Here is a 15,363-nt window from a genome sequence, read left to right on the forward strand (position 1 = left end):
GAGCATTGGTGGTTCAGTGGTAGAATTCTCGCTTCCCACGCGGGAGACCCGGGTCCGATTCCCGGCCAATGCAGAAAGTTAATTCAGGTGTGTCAGAGATCTGGTTCTTTGAAACTTTTTTATGTAACTTCTGCTAATGAACATTACTGACAGCAATGGCCAGCTCAAGGGTGGTTTTTTTACAGGTCACTGAGCATTGGTGGTTCAGTATTAGAATTCTCGCTTCCCACGCGGGAGACCCGGATCCGATTCCCGGCCAATGCAGAAAGTTAATTCAGGTGTGTCAGAGATCTGGTTCTTTGAAACTTTGTAATGTAACTTCTGCAAATGAACATTACTGACAGCGATTGCCAGCTCAAGGGTGTTTTTTGTAGAGGTCACTGAGCATTGGTGGTTCAGTGGTAGAATTCTCGCCTGCCATGCGGGAGACCCGGGTCCGATTCCCGGCCAATGCAGAAAGTTAATTCAGGTGTGTCAGAGATCTGGTTCTTTGAAACTTTTTTATGTAACTTCTGCTAATGAACATTACTGACAGCGATTGCCAGCTCAAGGGTGGTTTTTTTACAGGTCACTGAGCATTGGTGGTTCAGTGGTAGAATTCTCGCTTCCCACGCGGGAGACCCGGGTCCGATTCCCGGCCAATGCAGAAAGTTAATTCAGGTGTGTCAGAGATCTGGTTCTTTGAAGCTTTGTTATGTAACTTCTGCTAACTCAAGATCTATAAGTGTTCCTCATCTGCCATCTCTTACTCAACCATGATGCATAACGTCACTCCCTGTTCGTACCGATCACACAAGGACGTGTCTTTTAGAGGTCGCTGAGCATTGGTGGTTCAGTGGTAGAATTCTCGCCTGCCACGCGGGAGACCCGGGTCCGATTCCCGGCCAATGCAGAAAGTTAATTCAGGTGTGCCAGAGATCTGGTTCTTTGAAGCTTTGTAATGTAACTTCTGCTAATGAACATTACTGACAGCGATTGCCAGCTCAAGGGTGGTTTTTTTACAGGTCACTGAGCATTGGTGGTTCAGTGGTAGAATTCTCGCTTCCCACGCGGGAGACCCGGGTCCGATTCCCGGCCAATGCAGAAAGTTAATTCAGGTGTGTCAGAGATCTGGTTCTTTGAAACTTTTTTATGTAACTTCTGCTAATGAACATTACTGACAGCAATGGCCAGCTCAAGGGTGGTTTTTTTACAGGTCACTGAGCATTGGTGGTTCAGTATTAGAATTCTCGCTTCCCACGCGGGAGACCCGGATCCGATTCCCGGCCAATGCAGAAAGTTAATTCAGGTGTGTCAGAGATCTGGGGCCGTATTCACAAAGAATTTTAAGGCTAAAAGTAGCTCCTAACTGGCGAATTTAGGAGCAACTCCTAAAAATAATGGGCGTGTCACTCCTAACTTTAGGACTCCTAATTTTTTTCACTAAGAGTAATTCACGAAGCATTTTAGCCCTAAAAGTAGCACCTAAGTCTGGGACAGCTTAAAAGAAGTCGAGAGGACTCCTAACTCACTAAGACCTATTCACAAAGGATCTTAAAATCGCCGCGCGACACAGTGTGTTGGAGACAGCCAATGACACGGAGTTATTATAAAGACACCGCCTTAACCGTGAGGGAATACTGATTGTTGTGGATCTTGTGAGGGATGCAATAACAGCGCCAACTAATCGCAACAACCCAATCAGTGCCGAATTGAAATGTTTGATAACACTTCGTTACCTGGCAACGGGGAAAATACAATTGTGTAATGCCGACGATCTAGCGATTTCCCAGCCATCGGTAAGCAGATCCATCCACCAAACCATCAATGCACTCGGTAGACCCCATATTATTCGACAGTTCATAAGTTTTCCTGACATTCGCCAACTCCAAAGAAACAGAGCCAGCTTTATGGATATTGCCGGTGTGCCCGGAGTGGTCGCTGCTAGACGGGACACATATTAAAATAACTGCACCACGTCAGGATGAGGACGTGTTTGTGAATAGAAAGAAAACCCATACCCAGATTGTGTTCGATGCAAACTTCACAATTCTCGATGTTGTATCCCAGTGCCGAATTTCCTTTTTATTTTTTTTTATTTTTTTTCAGCACCAACTGGGCCAGCAGCAGTAACTGATCCTGCGTCAGTTGGGCTTTCTTTTCCGTTTTGGCGAGTTCATAATCCGCCGTCATTCAACTATTACATTACTTAAATAGGAGCAATATTTCCTTGCTTTAAGTAGTCTATTTAGGCTAATAGGATGTCAATTAACCAAGCAAGTGTTAATGCAAGTGTCGTTTTTCATTATTAGTCAAGTGGCGGTTTTCATTAGGGTATTAGGCTACCTTGATTTAATTTAATTTAATTCACAACTTTTCTCTCTCTCTCTCTGCCTTTTTAGAATTACACTTCACTGGGGCCTGCACAAACATGTCATTATATATGCATTTCGATTACATTATTATTATTATTATTATTTTGTGTAGGACACAGACATATTTAGATGTCGTAATTCCATGATTTGGTGCGTCTGTGTTGTGTTCCGCATGATGATGGCCCTGTCATCTAACAACCAATCACCGTGATCATTGCGAGGAAGCTCGTGCATGATAATTGACGTCATCCATAGCAACGAAGACTCACTCTTAGTTTAGGAGTTGTCATTTTTCCTTACTAAGAGTAGGTCTGAAAGGCGTTGTGAATAACTTTTAAGAGAACACTCCTAGCTAAAATCTTTTAGTGTGATTTAGGAGTACTCCTAGTGGTAAGATAAAATGCTTTGTGAATACGGCCCCTGGTTCTTTGAAACTTTGTAATGTAACTTCTGCAAATGAACATTACTGACAGCGATTGCCAGCTCAAGGGTGTTTTTTGTAGAGGTCACTGAGCATTGGTGGTTCAGTGGTAGAATTCTCGCCTGCCATGCGGGAGACCCGGGTCCGATTCCCGGCCAATGCAGAAAGTTAATTCAGGTGTGTCAGAGATCTGGTTCTTTGAAACTTTTTTATGTAACTTCTGCTAATGAACATTACTGACAGCGATTGCCAGCTCAAGGGTGGTTTTTTTACAGGTCACTGAGCATTGGTGGTTCAGTGGTAGAATTCTCGCTTCCCACGCGGGAGACCCGGGTCCGATTCCCGGCCAATGCAGAAAGTTAATTCAGGTGTGTCAGAGATCTGGTTCTTTGAAACTTTTTTATGTAACTTCTGCTAACTGAAGATCTATAAGTGTTCCTCATCTGCCATCTCTTACTCAACCATGATGCATAACGTCACTCCCTGTTCGTACCGATCACACAAGGACGTGTCTTTTAGAGGTCACTGAGCATTGGTGGTTCAGTGGTAGAATTCTCGCCTGCCACGCGGGAGACCCGGGTCCGATTCCCGGCCAATGCAGAAAGTTAATTCAGGTGTGTCAGAGATCTGGTTCTTTGAAACTTTTTTATGTAACTTCTGCTAATGAACATTACTGACAGCGATTGCCAGCTCAAGGGTGATTTTTTTACAGGTCACTGAGCATTGGTGGTTCAGTGGTAGAATTCTCGCCTGCCACGCGGGAGACCCGGGTCCGATTCCCGGCCAATGCAGAAAGTTAATTCAGGTGTGTCAGAGATCTGGTTCTTTGAAACTTTTTTATGTAACTTCTGCTAATGAACATTACTGACAGCAATGGCCAGCTCAAGGGTGGTTTTTTTACAGGTCACTGAGCATTGGTGGTTCAGTATTAGAATTCTCGCTTCCCACGCGGGAGACCCGGATCCGATTCCCGGCCAATGCAGAAAGTTAATTCAGGTGTGTCAGAGATCTGGTTCTTTGAAACTTTTTTATGTAACTTCTGCTAACTCAAGATCTATAAGTGTTCCTCATCTGCCATCTCTTACTCAACCATGATGCATAACGTCACTCCCTGTTCGTACCGATCACACAAGGACGTGTCTTTTAGAGATCGCTGAGCATTGGTGGTTCAGTGGTAGAATTCTCGCCTGCCACGCGGGAGACCCGGGTCCGATTCCCGGCCAATGCAGAAAGTTAATTCAGGTGTGTCAGAGATCTGGTTCTTTGAAACTTTTTTATGTAACTTCTGCTAATGAACATTACTGACAGCGATGGCCAGCTCAAGGGTGGTTTTTTTACAGGTCACTGAGCATTGGTGGTTCAGTATTAGAATTCTCGCTTCCCACGCGGGAGACCCGGATCCGATTCCCGGCCAATGCAGAAAGTTAATTCAGGTGTGTCAGAGATCTGGTTCTTTGAAACTTTGTAATGTAACTTCTGCTAATGAACATTACTGACAGCGATTGCCAGCTCAAGGGTGTTTTTTGTAGAGGTCACTGAGCATTGGTGGTTCAGTGGTAGAATTCTCGCCTGCCACGCGGGAGACCCGGGTCCGATTCCCGGCCAATGCAGAAAGTTAATTCAGGTGTGTCAGAGATCTGGTTCTTTGAAGCTTTGTTATGTAACTTCTGCTAACTCAAGATCTATATGTGTTCCTCATCTGCCATCTCTTACTCAACTATGATGCATAACGTCACTCCCTGTTTTTACCGATCACACAAGGACGTGTCTTTTAGAGGTCGCTGAGCATTGGTGGTTCAGTGGTAGAATTCTCGCCTGCCACGCGGGAGACCCGGGTCCGATTCCCGGCCAATGCAGAAAGTTAATTCAGGTGTGTCAGAGATCTGGTTCTTTGAAGCTTTGTTATGTAACTTCTGCTAACTCAAGATCTATAAGTGTTCCTCATCTGCCATCTCTTACTCAACCATGATGCATAACGTCACTCCCTGTTCGTACCGATCACACAAGGACGTGTCTTTTAGAGATCGCTGAGCATTGGTGGTTCAGTGGTAGAATTCTCGCCTGCCACGCGGGAGACCCGGGTCCGATTCCCGGCCAATGCAGAAAGTTAATTCAGGTTTGTCAGAGATCTGGTTCTTTGAAGCTTTGTTATGTAACTTCTGCTAACTCAAGATCTATAAGTGTTCCTCATCTGCCATCTCTTACTCAACCATGATGCATAACGTCACTCCCTGTTCGTACCGATCACACAAGGACGTGTCTTTTAGAGATCGCTGAGCATTGGTGGTTCAGTGGTAGAATTCTCGCCTGCCACGCGGGAGACCCAGGTCCGATTCCCGGCCAATGCAGAAAGTTAATTCAGGTGTGTCAGAGATCTGGTTCTTTGAAGCTTTGTTATGTAACTTCTGCTAACTCAAGATCTATATGTGTTCCTCATCTGCCATCTCTTACTCAACTATGATGCATAACGTCACTCCCTGTTTTTACCGATCACACAAGGACGTGTCTTTTAGAGGTCGCTGAGCATTGGTGGTTCAGTGGTAGAATTCTCGCCTGCCACGCGGGAGACCCGGGTCCGATTCCCGGCCAATGCAGAAAGTTAATTCAGGTGTGTCAGAGATCTGGTTCTTTGAAACTTTGTAATGTAACTTCTGCTAATGAACATTACTGACAGCGATTGCCAGCTCAAGGGTGGTTTTTTGACAGGTCACTGAGCATTGGTGGTTCAGTGGTAGAATTCTCGCTTCCCACGCGGGAGACCCGGGTCCGATTCCCGGCCAATGCAGAAAGTTAATTCAGGTGTGTCAGAGATCTGGTTCTTTGAAACTTTTTTATGTAACTTCTGCTAACTCAAGATCTATAAGTGTTCCTCATCTGCCATCTCTTACTCAACCATGATGCATAACGTCACTCCCTGTTCGTACCGATCACACAAGGACGTGTCTTTTAGAGGTCACTGAGCATTGGTGGTTCAGTGGTAGAATTCTCGCTTCCCACGCGGGAGACCCGGGTCCGATTCCTGGCCAATGCAGAAAGTTAATTCAGGTGTGTCATAGAGCTGGTTCTTTGAAGCTTTGTTATGTAACTTCTGCTAACTCAAGATTTATAAGTGTTCCTCATCTGCCATCTCTTACTCAACCATGATGCATAACGTCACTCCCTGTTCGTACCGATCACACAAGGACGTGTCTTTTAGAGATCGCTGAGCATTGGTGGTTCAGTGGTAGAATTCTCGCTTCCCACGCGGGAGACCCGGAACCGATTCCCGGCCAATGCAGAAAGTTAATTCAGGTGTGTCAGAGATCTGGTTCTTTGAAACTTTTTTATGTAACTTCTGCTAATGAACATTACTGACAGCGATTGCCAGCTCAAGGGTGGTTTTTTTACTGGTCACTGAGCATTGGTGGTTCAGTGGTAGAATTCTCGCTTCCCACGCGGGAGACCCGGGTCCGATTCCCGGCCAATGCAGAAAGTTAATTCAGGTGTGTCAGAGATCTGGTTCTTTGAAACTTTTTTATGTAACTTCTGCTAACTCAAGATCTATAAGTGTCCCTCATCTGCCATCTCTTACTCAACCATGATGCATAACGTCACTCCCTGTTCGTACCGATCACACAAGGACGTGTCTTTTAGAGATCGCTGAGCATTGGTGGTTCAGTGGTAGAATTCTCGCTTCCCACGTGGGAGACCCGGGTCCGATTCCTGGCCAATGCAGAAAGTTAATTCAGGTGTGTCAGAGATCTGGTTTGGTGTGTCAGAGAACTTTGTAATGTAACTTCTGCTAATGAACATTACTGACAGCGATTGCCAGCTCAAGGGTGTTTTTTGTAGAGGTCACTGAGCATTGGTGGTTCAGTGGTAGAATTCTCGCCTGCCACGCGGGAGACCCGGGTCCGATTCCCGGCCAATGCAGAAAGTTAATTCAGGTGTGTCAGAGATCTGGTTCTTTGAAGCTTTGTTATGTAACTTCTGCTAACTCAAGATCTATAAGTGTTCCTCATCTGCCATCTCTTACTCAACCATGATGCATAACGTCACTCCCTGTTCGTACCGATCACACAAGGACGTGTCTTTTAGAGATCGCTGAGCATTGGTGGTTCAGTGGTAGAATTCTCGCCTGCCACGCGGGAGACCCGGGTCCGATTCCCGGCCAATGCAGAAAGTTAATTCAGGTGTGTCAGAGATCTGGTTCTTTGAAGCTTTGTTATGTAACTTCTGCTAACTCAAGATCTATAAGTGTTCCTCATCTGCCATCTCTTACTCAACCATGATGCATAACGTCACTCCCTGTTCGTACCGATCACACAAGGACGTGTCTTTTAGAGGTCGCTGAGCATTGGTGGTTCAGTGGTAGAATTCTCGCCTGCCACGCGGGAGACCCGGGTCCGATTCCCGGCCAATGCAGAAAGTTAATTCAGGTGTGTCAGAGATCTGGTTCTTTGAAACTTTGTAATGTAACTTCTGCTAATGAACATTACTGACAGCGATTGCCAGCTCAAGGGTGGTTTTTTGACAGGTCACTGAGCATTGGTGGTTCAGTGGTAGAATTCTCGCTTCCCACGCGGGAGACCCGGGTCCGATTCCCGGCCAATGCAGAAAGTTAATTCAGGTGTGTCAGAGATCTGGTTCTTTGAAACTTTTTTATGTAACTTCTGCTAACTCAAGATCTATAAGTGTTCCTCATCTGCCATCTCTTACTCAACCATGATGCATAACGTCACTCCCTGTTCGTACCGATCACACAAGGACGTGTCTTTTAGAGGTCACTGAGCATTGGTGGTTCAGTGGTAGAATTCTCGCCTGCCACGCGGGAGACCCGGGTCCGATTCCCGGCCAATGCAGAAAGTTAATTCAGGTGTGTCAGAGATCTGGTTCTTTGAAGCTTTGTAATGTAACTTCTGCTAATGAACATTACTGACAGCGATTGCCAGCTCAAGGGTGTTTTTTGTAGAGGTCACTGAGCATTGGTGGTTCAGTGGTAGAATTCTCGCCTGCCACGCGGGAGACCCGGGTCCGATTCCAGGCCAATGCAGAAAGTTAATTCAGGTGTGTCTGGTTCTTTGAAGCTTTGTTATGTAACTTCTGCTAACTCAAGATCTATAAGTGTTCCTCATCTGCCATCTCTTACTCAACCATGATGCATAACGTCACTCCCTGTTCGTACCGATCACACAAGGACGTGTCTTTTAGAGATCGCTGAGCATTGGTGGTTCAGTGGTAGAATTCTCGCTTCCCACGCGGGAGACCCGGGTCCGATTCCTGGCCAATGCAGAAAGTTAATTCAGGTGTGTCAGAGATCTGGTTCTTTGAAGCTTTGTTATGTAACTTCTGCTAACTCAAGATTTATAAGTGTTCCTCATCTGCCATCTCTTACTCAACCATGATGCATAACGTCACTCCCTGTTCGTACCGATCAAACAAGGACGTGTCTTTTAGAGGTCGCTGAGCATTGGTGGTTCAGTGGTAGAATTCTCGCCTGCCACGCGGGAGACCCGGGTCCGATTCCCGGCCAATGCAGAAAGTTAATTCAGGTGTGTCAGAGATCTGGTTCTTTGAAGCTTTGTTATGTAACTTCTGCTAATGAACATTACTGACAGCGATTGCCAGCTCAAGGGTGTTTTTTGTAGAGGTCACTGAGCATTGGTGGTTCAGTGGTAGAATTCTCGCCTGCCACGCGGGAGACCCGGGTCCGATTCCCGGCCAATGCAGAAAGTTAATTCAGGTGTGTCAGAGATCTGGTTCTTTGAAACTTTTTTATGTAACTTCTGCTAACTCAAGATCTATAAGTGTTCCTCATCTGCCATCTCTTACTCAACCATGATGCATAACGTCACTCCCTGTTCGTACCGATCACACAAGGACGTGTCTTTTAGAGGTCACTGAGCATTGGTGGTTCAGTGGTAGAATTCTCGCCTGCCACGCGGGAGACCCGGGTCCGATTCCCGGCCAATGCAGAAAGTTAATTCAGGTGTGTCAGAGATCTGGTTCTTTGAAACTTTTTTATGTAACTTCTGCTAATGAACATTACTGACAGCGATGGCCAGCTCAAGGGTGGTTTTTTTACAGGTCACTGAGCATTGGTGGTTCAGTGGTAGAATTCTCGCTTCCCACGCGGGAGACCTGGATCCGATTCCCGGCCAATGCAGAAAGTTAATTCAGGTGTGTCAGAGATCTGGTTCTTTGAAACTTTTTTATGTAACTTCTGCTAATGAACATTACTGATAGCGATGGCCAGCTCAAGGGTGGTTTTTTTACAGGTCACTGAGCATTGGTGGTTCAGTGGTAGAATTCTCGCCTGCCACGCGGGAGACCCGGGTCCGATTCCCGGCCAATGCAGAAAGTTAATTCAGGTGTGTCAGAGATCTGGTTCTTTGAAGCTTTGTTATGTAACTTCTGCTAACTCAAGATCTATAAGTGTTCCTCATCTGCCATCTCTTACTCAACCATGATGCATAACGTCACTCCCTGTTCGTACCGATCACACAAGGACGTGTCTTTTAGAGATCGCTGAGCATTGGTGGTTCAGTGGTAGAATTCTCGCCTGCCACGCGGGAGACCCGGGTCCGATTCCCGGCCAATGCAGAAAGTTAATTCAGGTGTGTCAGAGATCTGGTTCTTTGAAGCTTTGTTATGTAACTTCTGCTAACTCAAGATCTATATGTGTTCCTCATCTGCCATCTCTTACTCAACTATGATGCATAACGTCACTCCCTGTTTTTACCGATCACACAAGGACGTGTCTTTTAGAGGTCGCTGAGCATTGGTGGTTCAGTGGTAGAATTCTCGCCTGCCACGCGGGAGACCCGGGTCCGATTCCCGGCCAATGCAGAAAGTTAATTCAGGTGTGTCAGAGATCTGGTTCTTTGAAACTTTTTTATGTAACTTCTGCTAATGAACATTACTGATAGCGATGGCCAGCTCAAGGGTGGTTTTTTTACAGGTCACTGAGCATTGGTGGTTCAGTGGTAGAATTCTCGCCTGCCACGCGGGAGACCCGGGTCCGATTCCCGGCCAATGCAGAAAGTTAATTCAGGTTTGTCAGAGATCTGGTTCTTTGAAGCTTTGTTATGTAACTTCTGCTAACTCAAGATCTATAAGTGTTCCTCATCTGCCATCTCTTACTCAACCATGATGCATAACGTCACTCCCTGTTCGTACCGATCACACAAGGACGTGTCTTTTAGAGATCGCTGAGCATTGGTGGTTCAGTGGTAGAATTCTCGCCTGCCACGCGGGAGACCCAGGTCCGATTCCCGGCCAATGCAGAAAGTTAATTCAGGTGTGTCAGAGATCTGGTTCTTTGAAGCTTTGTTATGTAACTTCTGCTAACTCAAGATCTATATGTGTTCCTCATCTGCCATCTCTTACTCAACTATGATGCATAACGTCACTCCCTGTTTTTACCGAACACACAAGGACGTGTCTTTTAGAGGTCGCTGAGCATTGGTGGTTCAGTGGTAGAATTCTCGCCTGCCACGCGGGAGACCCGGGTCCGATTCCCGGCCAATGCAGAAAGTTAATTCAGGTGTGTCAGAGATCTGGTTCTTTGAAACTTTGTAATGTAACTTCTGCTAATGAACATTACTGACAGCGATTGCCAGCTCAAGGGTGGTTTTTTGACAGGTCACTGAGCATTGGTGGTTCAGTGGTAGAATTCTCGCTTCCCACGCGGGAGACCCGGGTCCGATTCCCGGCCAATGCAGAAAGTTAATTCAGGTGTGTCAGAGATCTGGTTCTTTGAAACTTTTTTATGTAACTTCTGCTAACTCAAGATCTATAAGTGTTCCTCATCTGCCATCTCTTACTCAACCATGATGCATAACGTCACTCCCTGTTCGTACCGATCACACAAGGACGTGTCTTTTAGAGGTCACTGAGCATTGGTGGTTCAGTGGTAGAATTCTCGCTTCCCACGCGGGAGACCCGGGTCCGATTCCTGGCCAATGCAGAAAGTTAATTCAGGTGTGTCATAGAGCTGGTTCTTTGAAGCTTTGTTATGTAACTTCTGCTAACTCAAGATTTATAAGTGTTCCTCATCTGCCATCTCTTACTCAACCATGATGCATAACGTCACTCCCTGTTCGTACCGATCACACAAGGACGTGTCTTTTAGAGATCGCTGAGCATTGGTGGTTCAGTGGTAGAATTCTCGCTTCCCACGCGGGAGACCCGGATCCGATTCCCGGCCAATGCAGAAAGTTAATTCAGGTGTGTCAGAGATCTGGTTCTTTGAAACTTTTTTATGTAACTTCTGCTAATGAACATTACTGACAGCGATTGCCAGCTCAAGGGTGGTTTTTTTACAGGTCACTGAGCATTGGTGGTTCAGTGGTAGAATTCTCGCTTCCCACGCGGGAGACCCGGGTCCGATTCCCGGCCAATGCAGAAAGTTAATTCAGGTGTGTCAGAGATCTGGTTCTTTGAAACTTTTTTATGTAACTTCTGCTAACTCAAGATCTATAAGTGTCCCTCATCTGCCATCTCTTACTCAACCATGATGCATAACGTCACTCCCTGTTCGTACCGATCACACAAGGACGTGTCTTTTAGAGATCGCTGAGCATTGGTGGTTCAGTGGTAGAATTCTCGCTTCCCACGTGGGAGACCCGGGTCCGATTCCTGGCCAATGCAGAAAGTTAATTCAGGTGTGTCAGAGATCTGGTTTGGTGTGTCAGAGAACTTTGTAATGTAACTTCTGCTAATGAACATTACTGACAGCGATTGCCAGCTCAAGGGTGTTTTTTGTAGAGGTCACTGAGCATTGGTGGTTCAGTGGTAGAATTCTCGCCTGCCACGCGGGAGACCCGGGTCCGATTCCCGGCCAATGCAGAAAGTTAATTCAGGTGTGTCAGAGATCTGGTTCTTTGAAGCTTTGTTATGTAACTTCTGCTAACTCAAGATCTATAAGTGTTCCTCATCTGCCATCTCTTACTCAACCATGATGCATAACGTCACTCCCTGTTCGTACCGATCACACAAGGACGTGTCTTTTAGAGATCGCTGAGCATTGGTGGTTCAGTGGTAGAATTCTCGCCTGCCACGCGGGAGACCCGGGTCCGATTCCCGGCCAATGCAGAAAGTTAATTCAGGTGTGTCAGAGATCTGGTTCTTTGAAGCTTTGTTATGTAACTTCTGCTAACTCAAGATCTATAAGTGTTCCTCATCTGCCATCTCTTACTCAACCATGATGCATAACGTCACTCCCTGTTCGTACCGATCACACAAGGACGTGTCTTTTAGAGGTCACTGAGCATTGGTGGTTCAGTGGTAGAATTCTCGCTTCCCACGCGGGAGACCCGGGTCCGATTCCCGGCCAATGCAGAAAGTTAATTCAGGTGTGTCAGAGATCTGGTTCTTTGAAACTTTTTTATGTAACTTCTGCTAACTCAAGATCTATAAGTGTTCCTCATCTGCCATCTCTTACTCAACCATGATGCATAACGTCACTCCCTGTTCGTACCGATCACACAAGGACGTGTCTTTTAGAGGTCACTGAGCATTGGTGGTTCAGTGGTAGAATTCTCGCCTGCCACGCGGGAGACCCGGGTCCGATTCCCGGCCAATGCAGAAAGTTAATTCAGGTGTGTACGAGATCTGGTTCTTTGAAGCTTTGTAATGTAACTTCTGCTAATGAACATTACTGACAGCGATTGCCAGCTCAAGGGTGTTTTTTGTAGAGGTCACTGAGCATTGGTGGTTCAGTGGTAGAATTCTCGCCTGCCACGCGGGAGACCCGGGTCCGATTCCAGGCCAATGCAGAAAGTTAATTCAGGTGTGTCAGAGATCTGGTTCTTTGAAGCTTTGTTATGTAACTTCTGCTAACTCAAGATCTATAAGTGTTCCTCATCTGCCATCTCTTACTCAACCATGATGCATAACGTCACTCCCTGTTCGTACCGATCACACAAGGACGTGTCTTTTAGAGATCGCTGAGCATTGGTGGTTCAGTGGTAGAATTCTCGCTTCCCACGCGGGAGACCCGGGTCCGATTCCTGGCCAATGCAGAAAGTTAATTCAGGTGTGTCAGAGATCTGGTTCTTTGAAGCTTTGTTATGTAACTTCTGCTAACTCAAGATTTATAAGTGTTCCTCATCTGCCATCTCTTACTCAACCATGATGCATAACGTCACTCCCTGTTCGTACCGATCACACAAGGACGTGTCTTTTAGAGGTCGCTGAGCATTGGTGGTTCAGTGGTAGAATTCTCGCCTGCCACGCGGGAGACCCGGGTCCGATTCCCGGCCAATGCAGAAAGTTAATTCAGGTGTGTCAGAGATCTGGTTCTTTGAAGCTTTGTTATGTAACTTCTGCTAATGAACATTACTGACAGCGATTGCCAGCTCAAGGGTGTTTTTTGTAGAGGTCACTGAGCATTGGTGGTTCAGTGGTAGAATTCTCGCCTGCCACGCGGGAGACCCGGGTCCGATTCCCGGCCAATGCAGAAAGTTAATTCAGGTGTGTCAGAGATCTGGTTCTTTGAAACTTTTTTATGTAACTTCTGCTAATGAACATTACTGACAGCGATGGCCAGCTCAAGGGTGGTTTTTTTACAGGTCACTGAGCATTGGTGGTTCAGTGGTAGAATTCTCGCTTCCCACGCGGGAGACCCGGATCCGATTCCCGGCCAATGCAGAAAGTTAATTCAGGTGTGTCAGAGATCTGGTTCTTTGAAACTTTGTAATGTAACTTCTGCTAATGAACATTACTGACAGCGATTGCCAGCTCAAGGGTGTTTTTTGTAGAGGTCACTGAGCATTGGTGGTTCAGTGGTAGAATTCTCGCCTGCCACGCGGGAGACCCGGGTCCGATTCCCGGCCAATGCAGAAAGTTAATTCAGGTGTGTCAGAGATCTGGTTCTTTGAAGCTTTGTTATGTAACTTCTGCTAACTCAAGATCTATATGTGTTCCTCATCTGCCATCTCTTACTCAACTATGATGCATAACGTCACTCCCTGTTTTTACCGATCACACAAGGACGTGTCTTTTAGAGGTCACTGAGCATTGGTGGTTCAGTGGTAGAATTCTCGCCTGCCACGCGGGAGACCCGGGTCCGATTCCCGGCCAATGCAGAAAGTTAATTCAGGTGTGTCAGAGATCTGGTTCTTTGAAGCTTTGTTATGTAACTTCTGCTAACTCAAGATCTATAAGTGTTCCTCATCTGCCATCTCTTACTCAACCATGATGCATAACGTCACTCCCTGTTCGTACCAATCACACAAGGACGTGTCTTTTAGAGATCGCTGAGCATTGGTGGTTCAGTGGTAGAATTCTCGCCTGCCACGCGGGAGACCCGGGTCCGATTCCCGGCCAATGCAGAAAGTTAATTCAGGTGTGTCAGAGATCTGGTTCTTTGAAACTTTTTTATGTAACTTCTGCTAATGAACATTACTGACAGCGATGGCCAGCTCAAGGGTGGTTTTTTTACAGGTCACTGAGCATTGGTGGTTCAGTATTAGAATTCTCGCTTCCCACGCGGGAGACCCGGATCCGATTCCCGGCCAATGCAGAAAGTTAATTCAGGTGTGTCAGAGATCTGGTTCTTTGAAACTTTTTTATGTAACTTCTGCTAACTCAAGATCTATAAGTGTCCCTCATCTGCCATCTCTTACTCAACCATGATGCATAACGTCACTCCCTGTTCGTACCGATCACACAAGGACGTGTCTTTTAGAGATCGCTGAGCATTGGTGGTTCAGTGGTAGAATTCTCGCCTGCCACGCGGGAGACCCGGGTCCGATTCCCGGCCAATGCAGAAAGTTAATTCAGGTGTGTCAGAGATCTGGTTCTTTGAAGCTTTGTTATGTAACTTCTGCTAATGAACATTACTGACAGCGATTGCCAGCTCAAGGGTGTTTTTTGTAGAGGTCACTGAGCATTGGTGGTTCAGTGGTAGAATTCTCGCCTGCCACGCGGGAGACCCGGGTCCGATTCCCGGCCAATGCAGAAAGTTAATTCAGGTGTGTCAGAGATCTGGTTCTTTGAAACTTTTTTATGTAACTTCTGCTAACTCAAGATCTATAAGTGTTCCTCATCTGCCATCTCTTACTCAACCATGATGCATAACGTCACTCCCTGTTCGTACCGATCACACAAGGACGTGTCTTTTAGAGGTCACTGAGCATTGGTGGTTCAGTGGTAGAATTCTCGCCTGCCACGCGGGAGACCCGGGTCCGATTCCCGGCCAATGCAGAAAGTTAATTCAGGTGTGTCAGAGATCTGGTTCTTTGAAACTTTTTTATGTAACTTCTGCTAATGAACATTACTGACAGCGATGGCCAGCTCAAGGGTGGTTTTTTTACAGGTCACTGAGCATTGGTGGTTCAGTGGTAGAATTCTCGCTTCCCACGCGGGAGACCCGGATCCGATTCCCGGCCAATGCAGAAAGTTAATTCAGGTGTGTCAGAGATCTGGTTCTTTGAAACTTTGTAATGTAACTTCTGCTAATGAACATTACTGACAGCGATTGCCAGCTCAAGGGTGTTTTTTGTAGAGGTCACTGAGCATTGGTGGTTCAGTGGTAGAATGCTCGCCTGCCACGCGGGAGACCCGGGTCCGATTCCCGGCCAATGCAGAAAGTTAATTCAGGTG

The sequence above is a fragment of the Phoxinus phoxinus genome (genome assembly GCF_949152265.1).
Source record: "Phoxinus phoxinus genome assembly, chromosome: 23".
NCBI lineage: Eukaryota > Metazoa > Chordata > Actinopteri > Cypriniformes > Leuciscidae > Phoxinus > Phoxinus phoxinus.